The 21412-nt window shown below is 36.6% G+C and overlaps 1 long non-coding RNA gene across 2 annotated transcripts; it reads right to left on the bottom strand.

Annotated features, from left to right (window-relative positions):
- Nucleotides 1-994: 994 nt before the first annotated feature.
- Nucleotides 995-21203, bottom strand: LOC129058046 (uncharacterized). 2 transcript variants are annotated; one of them, XR_008522868.1, is made up of 8 exons: nucleotides 20702-21203; nucleotides 7564-8311; nucleotides 6618-6807; nucleotides 4414-4493; nucleotides 3422-3538; nucleotides 2871-2967; nucleotides 2167-2332; nucleotides 995-1191 (listed from the first exon to the last, which is right to left on the bottom strand). It is a non-coding gene; the product is annotated as an uncharacterized LOC129058046 (long non-coding RNA). The 2 variants fall into 2 exon arrangements; XR_008522869.1 differs by lacking the exons at nucleotides 6618-6807; nucleotides 7564-8311 and having other exon boundaries at nucleotides 1028-1191.
- Between the last annotated feature and the right edge of the window lie 209 nt (nucleotides 21204-21412).

Here is a 21412-nt window from a genome sequence, read left to right as displayed (position 1 = left end):
ACAACTGGAAGAGTTCGGAGTAGTTGAAGGATAAGGTGCAAAGCTTCCTTACATAGTGAATGAGAGAATCTCTCTTCACAGATGATTTTTCTATTAATAGCTTTTGCTTACAGATGAATATCAGTTCTGATAATCTAGTACAAAATGCTTGAATTCTATACTTTAAAAAGTCGATTCGTATGTCCTTGTTAAACATTTAATATCAAAAGGCAAAGAAATTCCTCCCACCCTACCTCTTTCAACACAGGCCTGCAAAGTCCTCTATGCAAAGATGAATGAGATCAGACTAGATACTCCATTGGCCTGAACAACTCAGACTGTCTGTAGAGACGGTCTCCAATTTGCACAGGATTTGTTTCAGAAATTCCTGGGCCAGTTTTTTGGAACATGGGAATGTTTTTTCTTCTCGTCTCCCATCCCAGGGAAAAGATTTTAGGGTTCTAGATGATTACCTCTTCAGGGGGTGGAGCCAGGGTGAAAGAATGAGAGGAACTGTAAGTTAGATGTAGGTTATTTTTTAAATCTGAGCTTTTCTGCTGAATGGTGGGTTCATCATTATATATTACTTCATAAAATTATATTAATAAACAAGTAAACAAAAAAACAAAACTATGAGAGTGTGTCATAAACCAAAAATTATCAATCCATTTCTATGTACCTGAAGCCCAATGGAGAAAAAAACAGCTCCATTTGTATCAACATCTGTTGATACAACAGATGTTACATGTGCCATATATTCAGTAATTGCATGCAATAAATATTTCTTAAGCCTCTCCTAAGAGTAAGGCACTGAGCAAGTTCTATAGTTATAGTTATTAAGAGAAACAGGGTCCAAGACCTGTGGCTATTGAAGAATCATCTTGGTCTTTCAGAATTCAGGAATTATATTTAAGTATATGGACCATTTCAAAATGTTTTAAAAACATATACACAGTAGTTTCCTCATGCATCCCATAACTAGTCACCAAACAAAAGTGACAGACGACAATAAGATGGATTAGGAAAAGCACATTTATTTGTTCTTCATTGTTGGCACTTGCAAAGAGCAGATTTAATTAGGAACATGAAGAGTTCCAAGAAGGTCTGAGCAGGCTCTGGAGGGGATGCTGGGACACTGCAGAGCCCAGCAGGAGCTGGTGGTGCTGGCCCTTCTCTCTCCCTGACACACACGTCTTTAAAGACTGCTTTAAGCTTATTAGTCAAGAGAGGGAAATGTTTGGGTCACAAATATAGTGAGTACCTGTTGCTAATACTGAGAAGCTTCACTAAGGTTTCTAAATTACCTTCAAAACCAATTTTCTCTTTATTTATTGAGTCTTCCTGTCTTTCACACATTGTTTTCCAGTTTCTCTCTAGTTCCCTTGAGTTGCTTTCTCTCATTCTAAAAACATCTCTGTCTTGAATACAAAATATGTTTTATCCCAGAGAGATTCCAGTTTAACACCATACCCCATACCTCACAGACCATGCACAGGCACTCAGCCCCCACACACCTCACAGCTCCCATAGCTAGCAGGGCCCTATGCTGGGTAGACCTAGACCCAAAGTTCACAGTGAGACTTCAGGGCCAAGGCTTTACAAGGGCTCATGGAGGGAAAATGTACTAACCCTGCAGTTACACCTTTGCCAGGAGCTGGGAACTGCAGGCAGCTGATGCTTAGTTCCTGGCAAGGCAGTTGAAGGGGAGTGATTTCTCATTATTTGAGTAACACTTACAAGGCACTTACTCTACCTGGCCTGCTCTAAGTGCTTTACAAATATTAATATTTGTAATTATTAATTTTTGTATAATTATTATTAATTTTTGTAAATATTATTAATATTTGTATTATTATTACAAATAATAATTAATTTACAAACCCTCACTGCAAACCTGTGAGGTAGATACCATATTCCCATTGAAAGATGAAAAAGTGGAGGCCATAGAGGTCAAGTAACTTATCTAACATCACACAGCTAAAAGCAACAGAGTTGGGATTTGACCTAAGCAGTCTTGTCCCAGGGTCTGTGGCCTTAATTATGACTCAGACAACCTCCTTAAAGTCTGAGATAAGAAGCCTCCTCTCCAGCCTTCTAACCCCCAAAATAATTAGTAAGCTGTCGTTCCTATCAGAAGATATGGAGAGTGTGGGTGGGAAAAGTGCTGGGGATAAACCCAGATGTTACCTTTCCAGTGAAGCAGAGGGGCTGAAGCTGGAACAGAGGAGTCAGCGAAGGCAGGTCCCCATGAAGAGTGACTTCAGACAGTCAAAATCAGGTACTTCCTGACCAGGACACAGATGGGAACAGATAATGCTGGTGTCCACAGAAGTAACGCCAGGTCCAGAGGCCACTCAAAAATAGGAAATAAGCCAGAAATGTAGGTTGCAGGCTGCCTGTACTGGTAAGAGCACACTCTGGTTATCTGTGGATATAGCACTTTGGAAAATGAAGCCAAATCGCTCTTGTCAGGGAAGCATATAAATAGCATTTACAGACCTTGGCTGCCTTTCCTTTCTCCTCAGTTACTTTTCACCAAAGACACGCTATGAGAAAAGAGTAGCATGCCACTGAGTGAAGTCAGGAAACGAGATGGACTTTTCTCATCCCTACAAAACCATTCCATTTAACTTGGTTGTGGGTTGGTAGACTTGAGACGTTTGGTGGCAACCTCAGCACCAAGGGCCCCTTGAGGGCGTCTGATGGCACAGTCTGCAAGACTGAAAGCAGCAGGGCCTCTCAGAGGCACCACCAGTGGGAGCATAAATAAATAAATGAGGAGAAAACAGAGGAGTTTAGCCAAGATAAAAGAAGTCCACAGGAGGAAGGTCAGCCACTCTAAGAATAACAGTCCTGCAAAACAAAACCAGGCCAAATATAACATCTCCTACCTCAACCAAAATCATCCTCCTTTTGAAGTCAGTGTTATGTTCCAGTCTTTTTTTTTCTTCTTTATTCCCTATAGGCTCCTCTAAGGTAGGCCATACTCTGTGAGAGGATATATGTGAGCAAGGTTTCATTTGACATCTGTTTTGGAACTATTAAATTTGAGATGGTTATTTTTACAACACATGATAGTTTAAGAAATAATTAGGTGTCCGTTCTAATGATTATGTCTAAAAAATTCAAACTGACCAAAAAGTAGGAAAAATCACATAGATTTAAAGTTCATTAAAAGGATCTTTAAAACAAAAATCCAGCAATATAATGTACCCATACCTCAGTTTCCTCATTTGCATACCATGCTGTTGTTTGCATAATATTACTCCCTGGACCCCTCCCAGCCCTCAGTCTGTGAGGCTGGCATAATCAGTTGGGTTTCCAGTAGTCGTGATGGATTTGCTCTAATCCACCCTCACCCTTTCACCCGTTTCCGCATGTGATGAATGGACACCATTACAAAATGGTGACAGGGTGAGGAGTGCAGTCTGGGGGAGCTCACCTCCACAAGGGGATCCAACGCTGGACTGTGGCCTCTTCTGTGTGATGCTTTAACCTACTGAACTAATAAGCCACAGTAAAATAAGGATGCTTGTCACCGATTTGCCAAATAGAAGTGCTGTGGGAATATTTTTTTTAGAAAAAAGAAGAAGAGAAAGATTTTAGAAGCTTTGCTTCCACAGTAAGACAGCTATTTAAATACCTACTAGTATTATTATAAGTCAGGAACAGAAGCAGTAGCAATAAAACTGTTTCTCTAAGTCAACAACTGGCTAGAGACTACGTGTGTCTACAAAATGGGTTTCATAAGACTATGCTTATTTTAGAAACATCAATACTAAAACAGCAGTAACAGAAAGTGTTTTTCTCCTTAGTTTAAGCACTGCTTGGATATGCATTATATTCAGCCAAGCAATAACTGAACAAATTCCTCTCTTAAATTTCCCCAAGTTCAAGTATATGGCTTTGAGCATGCCACAGCTTTATAAAACAGCCTAGCCGTAAGTATGCAATAATCGCTCATTTCCTGGCCATTAATTCAGACATCATGCAATCACCCAAAGGCATCCATTTTCCTTTGCTGCTATTTTTGGGACTGCTGTCCTATTGTCATCCCTGCCTCAGACCTCTGACTTAGGAGTCTTTTAATTAGAGCCAGTGAGAACGACAGACAGAGTGAGCCCGCTGAGGGTGATCCATCACACAGCTCTCTTTGCTCCCTGGCCTCTTAGATGACTGTTTATAAGCAGGACATCTTGGATATCAAGATAGCTGCTTAAGGAAACAGAAGAATAAATGGTGACCATCTTGTAAGCTACTTTCCTGAGATTATAAACTCTAGGGCTGTATTTACTAACACGGTATGTAGGTTAAATACCCAAATAAACTTTTCCAGTGATAATTCTTTGGAAGAAGTTTTATATCTGAGCTTGCCCTCAAATGAACCGATGCCATAATCTAAGAGTTGCCCAAGGTATTAACTGATATACTTACAATTTAACAGTTGGGACTATTTTTAATAGACCAGCATTTTAGCTAAATTGTTTCCACATTAGTCAACAGCAGTCCCAGTTCTGGAAAAGAAAAAAAATCAACTCAACCTTGGTAGGCTTCTTTCATTGTCATTACTGAAAGCACTGCAGAGTATTTACTATTTGCTATTATTTTTCTGGTCAAACTAAAGGACTGATTTACGCCTGCTGAGATCTAAACCTATTATCTCAGGGAGAAGATGTATAAGACCCAAAGTTCTATTAAACTGTAACTCAAATCTAAAACTGCATGGTGAGCTGGCACATGTGCAGGTGCAGGGGTTATAGACACCAGCCCCTGCCCTGAGATGCACAGGAGATGGACGAAGTGGTGCTGGTGAGACTGATGGGCACAGCACTGTGCAGGCAGAGGCAGTAGGCACAGTGTGGACAATGCTAAGGCAGAGCAGTTGGTTGAGATTTGACCCTCAGCTCCTTCACCACCAACAGTGTGGTCTTGGGCAGTTCACTGAAACCATCTGTCTGCTCTCTGTTTCATTATTATTTCAACTTGTTTATTTCCAATCCTCCACAACAAACTTGAAATCTTTTTTTGCATATTTATATCTTATTTATACACTTAGTACCTCAGAAGCATTTTCTTATAGTAAGATTATTTTTCATGACTGTATAAGGCTACAATTTATGGATATATATTAGCTTATTAAGCAAATCTTAATTGTTGGACACCTGTATTGCTTCCACTTTTCACCATAATAAATTGTGATGAATATTTTCCTTATCTTATAAAAGATCTTAATAGCACTGAAATAGTCCATGAAAAACTTTAAAATCTCAATAGCAAAATTGTCTAGAACTCAATAGTTTAGGAGGTAATTATTCTGTAACTTTTTACTTTTCCTTAAGTACAATTTCATTTTTTGTAATAATACAGATTTTACAAATACTATATGATAGAAATTAAATTCCATATTGAATGACAAATATTCATTGATCTCATAGTCTGTTGCCAGATACTGGACTAAGTCCTGAAGATACAGCAGTGAACAAGACAGACAAGCCTCAGCCTTTCTGGAGTTTACCTTCAAGCAGGGGAGACAGACAAAACAATCACAAATACATGGAATATACCTCAGAAGGTGATGACTGCTTTAGAGCAAAATAAAGCCTGAGAGGGAGCTAAATACTGCCAGACAGGATGGGGGAGGTGGATTTTTATATAGCGTATCCAAAGGAAAACTCACTGAGAAGGTGATATTTCAGCAGAGATTGAAGGAAAACAGGTGGGAAAGTTATTCAGGCTGAGTGAACAGGAAAGCACAGAGGCTCATTTGGCTAGAGCCAAGTGGACGAGAGGAATTTGGTGGGAGGTGTGTTCAGAGAAGTAGCAAGGGTCAGACCACATAGGACCTAATAGGACTTTAGAAGGACTTTGAGTTGAGTTGGCTGACATGTACTCTTAGTAGATATTTTCATGCACATTGTGAAAGTATCCATTTCTTTTAAAAATATGGTTCTCGGCTGGGTGCAGTGACTCACGCCTGTAATCCCAGCACTTTGGCAGACTGAGGCGGGTGGATCACTTGAGGCCAGGAGTTAGAAACCAACCTGGCCAACATGGTGAAACCCTGTCTCTACTAAAAAATACAAAAATTAGCCGGGCATGGTGGTACACACCTGTAATCCCAGCTACTCAGGAGGCTGAGGCATGAGAATCGCTTGAACCTGGGAGGCAGAGGTTGCAGTGAGCTGAAATCATGCCACTGCACTCCAGCCTGGGCGACAGAGCAAGACTCTGTTTCAATAAATAAATTTAATTGATTAATTTAATTAAAATAAAATAAAATATGGTTCCCAAAATAATGTTATTTGGTATGAGTCCCAGTCCATATGTTTTTATAGACTCTTCTCCCATTCCAGTCCAACAAAATATGTCCTATTTGTAACCATTCATATCCAAATGGCTTTTAATGAGCTTAAGAGCTCTATTCTTAAAAGCCTGTTGTTTTATCAAAGAAAGAGAAGTATAAGAGCTAAAAAGAAAAAGAAAATAGAAATAAACATCTTTCTGGGTAAAAAAAAAAAAAAAAAAAAAAAAATGGGTTTCCATAGAGATCAGAATTGGGGCCATCTGATGTTTTATAAGTATTCTACAAGAGAACAGAGAGAGAGCTCCCAGAAAACAGATGATGCCAAGACACTCACTATGTGAAACGCTCAAAGGGACAGAACAGGGCAAAGGTCTCTCACAACTGTGATTTGATAGAAGTTGGAAGATGAGTGTCAACATTTAGGAGATGCCATACAAAATGTTCCTGTGAAACTGCAGCATCTGGGCTTTCAGTTGTGCTAGACTTCAAGGGCTTTTTCTGCAGACACTACCCCTGCCATGTTCCTGCAGACAAAGAAGCACATGAATGTTGGATGACATCAGAAAATGTAACAAATAAACATTCATTCTTTCAACAAATGTGTACTGAGCACAGACTATGTGCCATGCACTGTGCTTGCTGTTGGAAATACAAAGCTTATAGTTTAACAGGGTGACAAATAAACTGATGGAATGTGGCAAATGCTCTTCTAGACATAACCACATGATGCTACATGGAAAAAGAACACATACCCAGATGACTGGGCTCAAGTAAGCTAAAAGAAGTGCTGGGAGGGCCAAGTGCAATGGCTCACACCTATAGTCCCAGCACTTTTGGAGGCCGAGGTGAGCAGATCACTTGAGGTCAGGAGTTCAAGACCAGCCTGGCCAACATGATGAAACCCCATCTCTACTAAAAATACAAAAATTAGCTGGATGTGGTGATGCGTGCCTGTAATTGCAGCTAGTCAGGAGGCTGAAGTAGGAGAGTTGCTTGAACCCAGGAGGCCAAGGTTGCAGTGAGCCAAGATCGCACCACCGTACCCCAGCCTAGAAGACAGAGCAAGACTCCGTCTCAAAAACAAAAACAAACAAACAAAAGTGGTGGGAGTTTGGTAGATGTAGATAGGTTGAAAGGATTTGGTGTTCCACAAAGGAAGAAAAAAGACCGATGGGCAGGCCATGGAGTGCTAAAGAGGCTGTTCTATGTGGTTGGAATGCAGAGATGAAGAGATGCAGTCTGGAAATGGTGAAGGGATAAAGGTGAAGACTTGTTCTTACCCTCCTGAACACAATGGTAATTAATACATCAACATCTGAAAAACTGCATGCAATTCTGGTCCTCGCACTCAATATCCAGATATGGCTGGAAACATGTGGGTGCAGCAGTTTTCACGGAAGAAAGACTTAAAAGATTTGAACTCCCACCTCATAAGGGCTAAAAGGGAAATGTACCAAAATCTATGAAATTAAGAAAAGTAATAAATAAGGTAACATGATGTACTTATTCATTAAATCCCAGACATCAAATTCTGGGCAAAATCCAGCCAACCAGGTCATTTTATACATTAATCCCATCTAAAGTAAACATCTCCTAAATTTGATGATCATAAAGATCCCCTGAGGTGCTTGTTAAAAATACAGATTCTCAGACCTCATCCCACCACTCGCCACCCTGCTTCACTCTCCTACCAACCTCCTGAATCAGAATCTCCAAGAGACAGGCCTGGGAATTTGTATGTTAACAAATGACTCAGAAGGTTCTTATGCTTTGGAAAAAATTTGGGAAACACTGTTCTAAAAGGATAGGCTGAAACTCTTATAGTCAATAGTATTCTTACAAAAAGGTGCACCTGGCCAGCAGTGTGTCTTGCACATACCTATTATCAGTTCCCCAGATAGCTTGGATACCTTTGAAGGGTGATATGGATGAAAAGTACAGAAGACGTTCAATAAATTGGGATGTCTCATGATGTCCAGGGCTATTTGCAAGTTACATTACTCATCTCAGACCACTGGCCTCACCAGCCTATGGAGACCAAAAGGGTTTAAGTAACATTTTATATAGGTAGATAGACAGATAGATAGATAGATAGATAGATAGATAGATAGATAGATAGACAGACAGATAGATGAGATATATATATATATACAGAGAGAGAGAGAGAGTCTTGCTCCGTCGCCCAGGCTGGAGTGCAGTGGTGCAATCATGGCTCCCTGTAACCTCCACCTCCCAGGCTCAAGCGATTTCCCCACCTCAGCCTCCCGAGTAGCCGGGACCACAGGCAGGCACCACCACGCCTGGCTAATGTTTGTATTTTTTGTAGAGATGGGGCTTTGCCATGCTGCCCAGGCTGGTCTCAAACTCCTGGGCTCAAGTGATCCTCCCACCTTGCCCTCCCAAAGTGCTGGGATTACAGGTGTGAGCCACCATATCCGGCCAACATTACTATTTGATTGTGGCCAGCTTAGTATTCCAAGGGCCTATGCCCACCTGCAGCCTCCTTCAGATTGTCGCCTGCTGTCTCCTCAACTTCTGCCACTAGAAACAAGTTTGTTCAAGGTCTTTCACTCAAGAATCATGCCAGAAGCTGGCAACTAGCAGCCATTCAAGGGAGTCACCACATGGTGGCTGCAGCTCCTGCTGTCCCCCTGTGTCCTCTTCCTCTCTCCCTCCAAATTCCCTTCTCTGAACCCTCTTCCTTCCTTCAGCCCTTATGACCATAAATAGCTGGAGGAAGGGATGGAAACTTGCACTACGTTCCCATTTCTGTCTTTAACTTACCCAGGACTTTGCTGATACAAGACAACCCCCTAAAAAGGCATGGTCTTCGCCTGCTTGTCACAGAAATGGATTCTCACATTCCTGACTCATTTTAGATAGCATCCCAAGCACATCAAACAGAGAGTTTTTAAAAATATATCTAGAATATAAATTGTTTTGCCAAATTTTAACTTGATGGCATTTGAAATACTTAATGTCAGAATCAATAAAATTATGGGACTTCAGCATCCTAGGAACCACTACAAGTTCTGGGAAGGAGAATGCCTTTCCTGGATTTGCAAAAGTCACTGGCATGTGGAAGACACATGCAGCTTAATGAATATAGTACACAGATGCTTCTAAAATGCACTTGCATTTCAATAGTTTGTAATAAGTGAAAGCATTCTAAGTAAGAGCTCAATTAACTAGATTCATAAACACAACTGTTTCACAACCTCAATCAAAACTCCAGAGGCTTAGGACAAGGGTCAGATTTTTATTAGTCTGAGTCAAATTTGATCCCTTGCTTTTTGGTCATTTTGCTGCTTGCTAAAACCTTCAACAAAAGGCAGAGGAAAGATCACAAATCAATCAATAACAGATGTTGATTTCCTATGTAGTCCCCTGTCTGAAACATCTGGATGTGGAAGGACCTCTTTCTGGATGATATAGAAGACTAAAAGAAGTTTCTTCTGGACAAAAATTTTTCATGTGCTAAACAAGGGCAACAATTGTAGAAATCATGTTTGCAATTTGGTAAAGGTGACCAGCAGTTTGGTCAAGACCAAAATCAGCCTATTATAGCCAAGTGACCTCTTAGAACAATTATATGAATTTCACAGACCAGTAAGAAGCCACCACTAAGCAGAGGCACTCCTGTGCACAACCTGCCACTTTAAAAACACATATTGCCTTCATGTGATAAATGTGTAGGCCTTTGATAGTGGTAATTCTCTTACTCAGATGCTGGCCCAAGAATGGGATATGTTCACTCTATCACTTCTGTTTCCCCGTGTAATTAAGGACTGATCACTTGCAGATGTGGACCCTTATTTGGAAAAGGGCTCATGCTCTAGAGGACATGTCAGACTTCTTTACAGATATCAACCTCTTTGCATTATTTAACATTTTGTATTTCAAGCCTCTTTTCAAAATAAATTATAAGCTAACATACTTGTTCATCGGGCATGTTTGTGGACCCTAGACACACATCAGTGTTAGTTTCTTACTTCCTCTTCAATTCACTGGATAATAGATCTTAGTGCTGAAATGCTTCTTTCAATTAAACTTGCAGTAGATCTAAAGATTCGGATTGTAAGCTCATTACAATGGGAGCAACATAGGAGAACAATACCGTTGTTGGTGGCCCTGGATACCCAGACTTAAGGGGGAGAATTCCTCACAACAAGTTTCAGATTGAACCTTTGTGTGAGTGTATTTAATTCTTATGGAAGAGACAGAATCAGACATCAAAATTCAATAAAAGGAAACTCTGGGCATGAAAAATCAGTAGTTGTAAAATATTTAACAGAAGCCAAATATTGAACTTGGACTTGCAACTTTGTTCCTATTGTGACCTGTTGGAGGTGAAATGGAAACACCCAGTCTCATGCTGAGCCAGACAACAGAAAGTGGCCCTGTAATCCAGCTCAGAGTGACTGACTCCCTATGGACTGGGGGTGACAGAAAGGAAAGCAGCCTGGGGGTGTTTTCATTCCCAGAGTAGTTTCTCCTATTTCATTATTCCAAAGGTTCTAATGCTGAACACATAGGATGTACGAAGGCCTCCAGTCAGAGTTTACGCACTGATGTCCTAAAACACTTGTCCTAAAGCAAACACACAGGTTGGTACAGATTAGACTTACTTCTGTACTAAACATCATAGGTATGTACAAATATTGTGAGAATGTTCTCTTTCCAAGAAGTCTAACAACTAGGGTTGCTAGATTTAGGAAATAAAAATATAGAACATCTTCAGTTAGACAGGAGAAATAAGGGTTTTTTTTTTTTTAGGTCTATTTCACAGCATGATGACTACAGTTATTAATTGTTTGTTGTATATCTCAAAATTAATAAGAGAGTAAATGTCAAATGTTCTCACCACAAAAAATGATAAGTAAGGTGATGGGTATGTTAATTAGCTTGATTTAATTATTCTACCTTTTATGCATATATCATAATATCACTTTTACCCCATAAATATATATGGTTATAACTTGTCAATTTACAATACAATTTTTAATTTATAATTTACAATTTAATTACAAAATTTTAACTTATAATTTACAATATAATTTTTTTAGTTACAATTAAAAAATACAGAACATCAGTTAAATTTGAATTTCAGATAAAGACTGAATTTTTTTAGTATAAGTATGCCTCATGCAATACTTGGGATATACTTATACTAAAAATATATTCATCTTCTATCTAAAATTCAAATTTAACTGGGCATCTTATATTTTATCTGGTAACTCTACCAGCTCAAATCATAAAAGGAGACCACAATTGAATCTACAGATAAGAAACTAAATTTGAAATAATTCATCTGTTCAATGTCACTGAGACCATTAGTGCTTAGGCAGAGAGCAGTAGATCTGATACAGTGGGAAAAGCGCAATGATAATCTTGCTCTTGCCTAAAGTAGAAAGACATTGCATGTGAGTTGATGCTTTTATTTTTGTTAAATTCCCTTGAGTCAATATAATGCAAAACCATGATACTTCACATTTTATAGTCACTTGTGTGAAACAGGAAGAAAGTCACCTCTATGGGAGTCTAGATGCATTTCTAACAAGACTACAATGACAAGGGGCTAAGTACACACCTCACTTATATTTAACATAGGGAAAGAAGAGATTGTCAATAAGGCGCTTATACTTAGAGATGGAAAATTTTGAATGGGTTTATTTGCTGTGTGGTGTTTGGTGTTAAGCGTTTCTGTTTACATGTACGTTTGAGGGTTTTACTCCTTACAATAGAGTAAATCTCAGAAAGGTGCAGAATATTGCACTGATCTGAACAAATTATTTTTTAAAGCCATCAATTAAAACAATAAAATTATAAATAATTGGGGGAATGCAGAATATGTATATATCTTTTTATATATCAGTACCTGAGAAGAGCACAGAACACCTCTGATTAAGCATTTGTTTAAATTAAGAAATTAATTTATAGTAAAAATGCCAAGAGGAATTAATCAAAAATTATCATGTATAATTCATTTCCAAATCATGGAATATCTTTGCAGCTAAGGAAATTATTTGGCTACCTACTGTATTTCTTGGACATTCTGAGGGGTTTTAGTGTACCTTGAATCCTATTATTTCTCATCAGGAAATCAGAAACTGATTTCAAAATAAAATTGAGATTTAACTTCTAGTCTCCCACTAATTATCTAGAAATCACACAACCACAAGAACTTCACTGGAATTGGTTTTTATGTCCCTACAGCCTGGCAGTGCCTGACTCACACAATAGGTACTCAGAAAGCTGTGTTAAATTAGCCGGGCATGGTGGCAGGTGCCTGTAGTTCCAGCTACTTGGGAGGCTGAGGCAGGAGAATCACTTGAACCTGGGAGGTGGAGGTTGCAGTGAGCCGAGATTGTGCCACTGCACTCAGCCTGGGCAACACAACGAGACCCATCTCAAAAAAAAAAAAAAAAAAAAAAAAAAGCCAAGATCATTTCTGTGATTCCTGGATGTGTCAATTGGCATTAAAGACCAAAGAAAAATAGACAATAATGAGAGAAGAGACTACTACTGTTTTTGTTACACTTAACCAGCTTAGCATCTCTGAGATAAACATTAGTATGTTCTTTTTACAAATGAGGAAACTGACTTCCCCAAGTCATATGACTAGGAAGTAGTGGTGCTGAGATTTGAGCCCAGATCTGATTAATTTCAAAGGCTGAGCTTTTGCTAAGGTATTGTGATCCACCTCCATCCCCTGCCCCACCCACTACACCAAAGGCAGATGGCTTACAGCAGGCCATCACTGCTAGGGGCTACTCAGTCCAGTGCACATATCTGACTAAGACTGGATCAGGTGGGTCTTTTCCTATATGAAAGGGCATCAGACAATCCTATCCTTTTGTGTGATGAGAAATGCCAAAGTTAGGAAAAATCAACTCTAAAAATTGCAATGGGGCACATAAAATCAGGTTAACACAAAAATAATAAGATATATTATTATTTCTTTCATTGTTATTTTGGATTTCTGTTCTCCGTGTTTTTTCTAAGTAGTTTCCTAAAACATCAATGTCTCTGTCTGGTTCCAACTTCCCAAATGGCTTTATCCCAATTACTCCTCCCTGCCACACCTGCTTCAGAAAACTTAATCTTCAAAATGCTCCTGAAATGGAACTTTCTCTATAGACTTTTATCCTCTGAATAATAAGTACCTCCCACTCATCTTCCACTCCTTTCTGGAGTTAAGCAAGTTGATTATAAAGTTCATTTTGAGAGAACAAATAAACCAAAATACCCAGGAAATCAAAGAGCAACAGTGAAGAGTCTAGTCCTGCCAGGTATAACACATACCACAGTGCCTCAACTACCACAAAGTGCTTAATACACAGAACAATCAAACAAAATGTAAGACCCTGAAGCAGACCCAATTGCACATGGAAATCTAGTATATGATAAAGGCAGCATGTCAAGTCAGTGAAGAAAAAGATGGACTTTTTAGCAAGTAGCATTGGAATAACTAGAGAGTTCTATGTAAAAAAATAAATGTGGATGAAGTGGATGTATTCCTCATGCTACACATCAGAACAATTTCCAGGTAAATAGATTTTACATGTAAAAATCGAAGCTACCCAAGTACTAGAGGAAAACATGGATGAATTCCTCCATAATGTGGATGGGTTTGATGGTAAAATTTTATTTTATATAAATGTATATATATTTGAACAAACATTTTCATGTTTGTTCACATGGCAAGCAATACCATCCAAAAATAAAGATACAAATGACAAAGTGGAAAAAAGTAGAGAGAGAGAGAGAAATGTTCAAATATATAATTTTTAAATGAGCTAGTTAAAAAAACACCCAAAAGCAAATTACCCTTAACCACATGAAAAAGTATCAAATCTCACTCATAATAAGAGAAATAAAAATTAAAAGTACAATAAGGGAAGGACTTCTTGCTCCTGACCATAAGAGACGAACTGGTACCAGATGTATCTTCCCACTGTAAACAACTAGAAAACTGAATAAAATATATGAAACCACTGTTTTCAGACATTGGCCAACAAGCAGCACATGAATGTGATCATAGATAGAAGGGAGATAATAAGATAAGCCCTGCAATCACACAGTGTTTTGCCTGAGGGCACCTAGTGGACCATATTATAGGAAGGGGGAAACCAAGCAAAGCAGAGTGGTCTCACCAGGTTAAGACAAAAACTGAAGGTCAGAAAGGATAAGGTGGCAAAAATTTGTGGCGTATAGTGCTATGAAGGAGAGAACTCTGCAGAGAAAGTTTCAAAATTTGCACATGGGTTTCCTTGAGTCTTTGGCTATATGCTAAGTACACATGAGGAGGGTAAAATATCCAAGCAAAAAACTAATAGAAAACTGTAAGCTAGATACATGCTAGAATTTCAAAAGGGCTAAGAGATTCAAAATCTGACCAACAGAATTTAAAACCTTGTTGAAATTTCAGGTTGTTCAGTAAAAACCCCAAAGGATCACGCTTTAAGAGTAAGTCTAAACTAGCCATAGAGTAAAGACTATCTCTAGAACTACCCTAAGAAAGCTTAAAAACAAGCCTCAAAAGGATCAAGCTGATCTTGAAGTAACTTAGTTCACTGCAAAATCAAATTTTAATACTCCTTAAAGGTAGACAACAAAATCCAGACACTTAGCAATGTAATATTCAAAACATTCAACATTTTATCAAAATTTAAAGGAGGTAGAAAGAATCAGGAAAATCTGGCCCGTAACTAAAAGAAAAATCAACCACTAGAAACAGATCATTAAATAACAGAAATGGTGGAATTAGCAAAAAGACTTTAAAGCACCTCTTATAAATATCACAAAAATTTAAAGGAAACCATTAAAATAATGAGGAAGAAAATAAAAAATATTTTTTTAAAAAAAGAGCCAGGTAAATATCTAAAGCTTAAAAATACAATACCTGAAGTGAAAAATTAATTCATAAGATGGGATAAGTAGGAAATTAAACACTAAAAACATCAATGAACTTAAAGACGTGGCAATAGAAGATATCCAAATGGAAGTATGGAAAGAAAAAAAATGATTAAATAAAAGTTTAACACAGGGTCTTGTTGACATCTGGGACGACAACAAGCAGTCCGACATACACGTATTTGTATTTCCAGGAATAAAAAGAGAGGAAAAACAGAAAATAGTATTTGAAGAAAAACAATGGCTACACATTTTCCAAACTTGAAAAAAACAACTCCAGAGATTCCAGTTTAACAAACCCAGCAAGAATAAGAACACATACACATGTGCACACATGCACACACACACACACACACAACACAATCCACAAGGCACATTATGATCAAATTGCTGAAAGCTAGGCAAAAATAGAAAATCTTATACAGCCAGAGGAAAAAAAGACATTACAAAAATAGAAACAACAACAACAACAAAAGAATGAGCACAGATTTAACATCCAAAACCATTTAACACGATGGTAAAACAGTATCCTTAAAATGTTTAAGGAAAGAATTGCCAAGTTAAAATTCTACACCTAAGAAAACAGTATTTAAAATGGAAGCATGTTGATACTTTTAGAGACAAATAAAATCTAATATAATTTGTCATCAACACACCTGCCCTGCAAGAAGGGTTTAAAGGAAGTTCCTCAAAGAATGAAAAGCTTGAAATAATAAATATGTGGATATATATGAAAGATTTTTTGCTCATTTATTAATTTCATTAAAAGATAACTGACTCTTCAAAGCAAAAATAATAACAGTGTATTGTGAGGTTTATAATATATGTATCAATAAAATTAATGACAATAAGAGCCAAAAGATTGGAGGGGGAAAAGGAAAATATACCATTGTAAGGTCCTTAGATTATTCAGGAAGTGGTATATTATTATTTAAAGTTAGATTGTGACAAGATAAAGATGCTTATTGCAAAGCCTATATCAACCACTAAAAATATAACAATAATAAAAGACACATAACTAAAAAACCAATAGTAATATTCAATTGAAATACAAAAAAAATTCACTTAATCCCAAATGAGGCAGGGATAAAGAAAAAAGGAGCAAAGAACAGATATGATTAATAGAAAACAAAAAGGAATATGGTAGACTTAAACCCAAACACATCAATGATCACATTAAATGTAAATGGAATAAAGACTCCAATTAAAAGTCAGAGATTTTCACATTGAATTATTTAAAAAGTAATATCCAACTATATGCTATTTTTAAAAATATGCATTAAGTTAAAAAGTAAAAGGATGGGGAACAATATACCATGCAAACAGTAATTATAAGAAAACTGTAGTGGCTACATTAATATCAGACATCAGAACAAGGAGTATAACCAAGAGTAAAGAGAAACTTTTTTTGTTTCTTTTTTTTTGAGACAGAGTCTTACTCTGTCGCCCAGGCTGGAGTGCAGTGGCGTGACTTCGGCTCACTGCAACCTCTGCCCCCCGGGTTCAAGCAATTCTTCTGCCTCAGCCTCCCGAGTAGCTGGGATTACAGGTGCCTGTCACTGCGCCTGGCTAGTTTTTTGTATTTTTAGTAGAGATAGCATTTCACCATCTTGGTCAGGCTGGTCTTGAACTCCTGACCTCATGATCCATCCACCTCAGCCTCCCAAAGTGCTGGGATTACAGGTGTGAGCCACCGTGCCTGGCCTAAGAGAAACATTTTATAATGACAAAATGAAAAAGGTGAATGTATCAAGAAAATTTAACAATTTTAAATGTGCATTCACTTACTAATAAAGCTTCAAAATACAGAAAGCAAGAATTAGCAGATGTGAAAGGTGAATACACAATCTATAATTATGGTTGGAGATTTTAACACCCATCTCCTAGTAATCGATAGAATGATTAGATAGAAAATCATTAAGAATATTAAAGACTTGAACAACACTGTAACCAACTTGACCTGACACTTATAGAACACTAAAGACAGGAACAGTAGAATGCACATTTTTTTCAAGGGCACACACAACATTCACCAAGATAGACCTTATGCTAGACCATGAAACAAGTCCTGATAAATGTAAAAGTAATAAAATTATACAGAGCATGTTCTCTGACCATAATGGACTTAAATTAGAACCAGTAACAAAAACATATCTAGAAAACCCTCAAATATTTTAAAATAATACACTTCTAAATAACACATTGATATAAGAAATTACAAAGGAAATTACAAGATATTTTGAACTGAAGGCTACAGAAAAGATGACATAAAGATAAAGCAGTGTCACAAAAGAAATTCATAGCTTAGTATTTTTATATTAGCAAAAAGATGCCTAAAACTATCTGTGCTTGCACCTTAAGAACGTAAAAAAATAAGAATAAATTAAACCTGAAGTGAGTAAAGGGAAGGAAATAATAAAGATGACTATGGAGACTATCTTGGAATAATCTACAAAAAGGCTACTAGTACTTATAAATGAACTTAGCAAAGTTGTAGTACACAAACACAACATATAAAACTTAATTAAATGTCTGTATACTAATAATGAATAATTGGAAAATAAAATTTTAAAACAATACCAATTACAATAGTATCAAAAACATGGACTACTTAGGGATTAAATTTAACAAATTATGTGAAAGAACTATATACTGAAAACTACAGAACATTGCTAAGAAAAATTAAAGAAGACCTAAAGAAATATATGATAATCAAATAGAGGAAACAATACTGTTGAGGTACTGATTCTCCCTAAATTTTCCCTATTGATTCTTTCTAAGTTGTACTAAAAAAAAAAAAAAAAAAAAAATTCCCAGCAAGCTTTTTGGTAAAAATTGGCAAGTAAAATTTATATAGAAATATAAAGAACCTACAATAGCCAAAAATACTTTGTTAAAGAAGGATAATACAGGAGGAATTTGCCTGATTTCAAGACTAACTATAAAACTACTGCAATCCACATAGATTATTCTTCCTGGCATAAGAAGAAATATATAGATTAATGGAACAGAACAAAGTATCTAGAAACAAACTGATTAATATGTGATCAATTAGTTTTCCACAAAGGTGCCAAAGTAATTCAATGTGGGAAAAAATGTCTTTTCAACAAATGGCACTTCAATAACTGAAAATAAATATTTTAAAAATATATATGACCACACTGTACACAAAAATAAATGTAAAAGTTAAGACTCTAAAACTTAAAAATAGTAGAATATCTTTGTGACCCTGGGGTAGGGGAAGATTTTTTTAAATGGAACACAGCACAAACCTAGAAATAAAAAAATAATAAATTGAATTTCTTCAAAATGTACAGAGTTTTCTATTTCAGAGACATTCTTCATAAAATGAACAGGCAAGCCACAATCTGGGAGAATACATTCATAATATGGACAAAAAACTTTTGTCCAAAATATTAAAAAATAAACTCTTGGAATCAAATTAAAACTGGGCAAAAGATTTAAGTAGATACTTCACAAAAGAAGACATGATTAGTCAATAAGCCTATAATAGATGCCCAATATCACTGTCAACAAGAAAATGCAAAATAAAATCACAATGAGATATATCACTACTCATGTGCGCAAATGGCTAAATTTTAATGACTGCCAATACTAAATAATAGCAAGGTTGTGCAGCAACTGAAAAGCTCAAATATTTTTGTAGGAATGCCATATAGTGCAACCATTTTAAACATAGACTTAGAATATGACTGAGCAATTCTTCTCCTCGGTTTTTACGCAAATGAAAACCTATGTCCACACAAAAACTTATACATGAATGTTCATAACAGCTTTGCTCAAAATAGCCAAAAACTTGAAAGAACACAAATGTCTATCAACAGGCAAATGGATAAACAAACTGTAGTATATCCATACAATTTATAAAATGGATGACATTAATAAAAGAAATGAACTGATACATGTGACAACATGGATAATTCCCTAAAACAACATTGACTGAAGGAAGTCAGACACAAAAGAGTGCATCCAATATGATTCCATTTCTATGTAATTCTATAATAGGGAAATTAATCTATAGTAATAGAAAGCAAATTAGTGGCTATTTCAAGCTGGGAATGGGGTAGGCATTGAGGATTGATGGCAAAGGGTCATAAAGAACTTTGGGGGATGGCAGAAATTCTCTGCATGTTGATTTTGATGATAGTTACATAGTTGTATACATTCCTTTAAAACCTAAATACTATATACTTAAAATGTATACTTCCTGTATGTAAATAATATCTCAATAAAGTTGATTTTCAAAACTAGACTGAGATGCTATTTCTTACCTATCATATTAGTAAAAACCAAAGACTTAGAAAACATTGTTGAGGCTGTGAGGGGAAGGGACTCTCATGTTACTAGTAACAATGCAAAATTGAGTTACCTATAGGGAATTTGACAATAGCTAGCAACATGACATATACATTTACCCTTTAATTTGAATACCTCACTTCTAAGGATCTATTCCAAAGGTATATTAACAAAAATATGGGAAAAAATATACATGCAACTTTTCATTGGTGCATTGTTCTGCAATAGAAGGAAGAATGGGAAAATAAACCCATAAGGAATATGGTATATTCTGGACAGGGATACAAGCTAGACTTCTCTGAATATGCTTTGTTTCGTTTATATACATGAATATATTTATATGCTTAGAAACAATGATCAACTGCAGTAGCAATGAGCATCTCTATTATGGCCTCTAAGTACCACTTCCCACTAAAAAGATCCAGAGCTCTTAAGAGATATAGCTGGTTCCAAGTCTGAAGAAGGAAATGTGTGAGACGGGTCATAATAAAAGCTACCAAATATTATCCCAGTCAAAAGGACTCAGAAGCCAAACTGAAGAAACTCCCACTGGCTGAAGATAGGACAAATGGGCATATTTATAAAGATAAATACATGGATTACATTGACAATTTTTTGGTCATCATAACATTTTTAACATAAACATGTAGTATATGTACATATATATGTAAAACATGTCACGTATATATTATATATACAACTCTATTTTATACAATGTAAGTAAAATAAAGGGAAAATGAAGATGCTAGATTTGGATGTGATTAATTCACTTACATGTTAAAATTTTCAATGCTTTTCTATTAATGCTCTTCAAACCAACATCTGAATGTCAGATTTAATCTTTATTACATAACTGAAAAATTTTGAGAGGTATCCATCACCTCAAGCATTTATCACTTCTTTGCGTTACAAACATTTCCAGTATATTAATACCATTTTAGTTATTTTAAAATGTACAATAAATTATCATTGACTGTAATCACCCTCTTGTGCCATCAAATACTATAACTACATTTTCATGCCCATTAACCATCCTCACTCTCCCCCGGGCATCCCCCATCCCCTGCCACTACCCTTCCCAGCCTCTGGTAACCATCCCTCTACTCTCTATCTCTATGAGTTCAATTATTTTAATTTTTAGCTCCCACAAATGTGTGAGAACATGTGAAGTTTGCCTTTCTGTACCTAGCTTATTTCACTTAATGTCCTCCAGTTCCATCCATGTTGTTGCAAATGACAGAATGACAGAATCTCATTCTTTTTATGGCTGAATAGTACTCCATTGTATATATGTGCCACATTGTCTTCATCCATTCATCTGTTCATGGACAATTAGGTTGCTTCCAAATCTTGGCTACTGTGAATAGTGCTGCAATAAACATGAGAGATATCGCTTCAATATACTGATTTCTTTTCTCAATTTTTAAAAAATTCATGCATTCATAATGATACTAAGAAAAAAGACACTCATTAGTCATCTTTGAAGATGTTAGGTAACCATTAATTTGAAAGCTGGTGAATAAAGGGAAAGAAGACATGATCAGCAAATCCAGACTACAGAAAAGGAAATAGGAAACACAACTATCTTTTTCAACAACTAAATTCCAAGAGGGGGCAGAAAAAGAAAAAGAAAAAGGAAAAGAAAAGAGAAAGAAAGAAAGAGAGAGAGAGAGAAAGAAAGAGAAAGAAAGAGAGAGAGAGAGAAAGAAAGAGAAAGAAAGAGAGAGAGAGAGAAAGAAAGAAAGGAAAGAAAGAAAGAAAGAAAGAAAGAAAGAAAGAAAGAAAGAAAGAAAGAAAGAAAGAAAGAAAGAAAGAAAGAAAGAAAAAGAAAGAAAGAAAGAAAGAAAAAAAGAAAGAAGAAAGAAAGAAAAAGAAAGAAAGAAAGCTGTAGTGGCT

This window comes from Pongo abelii, chromosome 11 (assembly GCF_028885655.2).
Source record: "Pongo abelii isolate AG06213 chromosome 11, NHGRI_mPonAbe1-v2.0_pri, whole genome shotgun sequence".
Classification (NCBI taxonomy): Eukaryota; Metazoa; Chordata; class Mammalia; order Primates; family Hominidae; genus Pongo; species Pongo abelii.
This window is presented reverse-complemented; position numbering and strand designations above follow the sequence as displayed.